Consider the following 1,456-nt stretch of genomic DNA (forward strand, 5'->3'; position numbering starts at 1 on the left):
TCCTACCCCAATTACCTGGAGTGACTGGAGGCAGCAGGTTGGATTTGCAGAGTAGATGCCCCCCGGCCCTTTACCTGCGTATCTAAACAGGCCCCTGACCTCCAGGCCGCTGAGCTGTGTGGATCCCCCATAGCGTGAGGGAGTGGATGGCCCTAGGAGCGAGGTGTGGGGGATCCAGGGTTTGTGCCGCACAGGCCTGCTCTCATCCAGCCGCACAGCAGAGCGCAGCAGCATCAGTGCCAGCACCACCTTCATCTCTGTCATGGTGAAGTTCTGCTTGATGCAGTTCCTGCGAGAAAGCCAGGTGTGTCAGCCGATGCTCTTCGCCCAGCAACCACTCGCCATGTGAGAGCAGGGATGGGGGAGCAGGGACAGACACCCCAGGACCCACTGCCCGCAGGAACAGACAGACACTGGGGGGAGCCCAACGCCCCTTTGGGAGAAGGGACAGACGCTCAGCAATAACAACTGACTCCAGCACTGACCAGAGGCCACCTCCTGTGTATCCCACAATGCTTCACTGCAGCCAGGGCACCAACAGGGAACCACTCGCTGGTGGGGAGCTGGGGGGGAAGACGGATGGGGCAGTTCGTGTGGCGAGGGACTCTGAGCCTGGCAGGCAGGTTACCTGGGTCCAGCAAAAAAGGGCATGAAGGCCAGAGAGGGTCTGGTTCTTGGAGTTCTCTGGGTTGACGCTGTAATGATGCGGCCTCTGGGGAACGCTACTGAGAATATCATTCAGGACAAATTGCTTAGAGGAGGGCAGTCACAGCCCAAGGCTGGGGGTTCTTTGCACACCAAGCCAGCCAAACAAAGAGGACTTTGGTTTTACCCCACTGGCTAACAAGTCATACAAGCATTGCCCTCAGATACTCCAGTTCCCTTGTATCATTACCAGCACCACTCCTTATGGGGATGAATGGTTAGAAAACCAACACCCCAGCAAAAGAAAAAGGCTTCTCCCAATCCCAGAGGACTAAGCCCCAGACCCAGGTCAATATGAAAGTCAGATCTTACCCACAAATCACTTCATTGCCAGTCCTTTAGAATCTAAAATCTAAAGGGTTATTCATAAAAAGAAAGAACCATAGATGAGAGCTAAAATTGGTTAAATGGAATCAATTCCATACAGTGATGGCAAAGTTCTTGCTTCAGGCTTACAGCAGGAGTGGAATAAATTGCGGGCTCAAATCAAGTCTCTGGAGTACATCCCCTGCTGGGATGGGTCACTCAGTCCTTTGCAGGGCCAGCTCTAGGTGTTTTGCTGCCCCAAGCAAAAAAAAATTTGCTTGCCCCCCATCCCAGCCCTAGGCTCCCCCCTGTACTCCCCTGCTGCCCCAGTCTTGGGCTCTTCCCTCACCGACCCACACCCCCTGCTTCCCCAACGCTAGGCTTCCCCCTTTCCTCCCCATCAGTGCCCTCCCCCCACCCTGCTGCTGCCCCAGCCCTGGGCTCC

This window comes from Chelonoidis abingdonii, chromosome 26, assembly GCF_003597395.2.
Source record: "Chelonoidis abingdonii isolate Lonesome George chromosome 26, CheloAbing_2.0, whole genome shotgun sequence".
NCBI lineage: Eukaryota > Metazoa > Chordata > Testudines > Testudinidae > Chelonoidis > Chelonoidis abingdonii.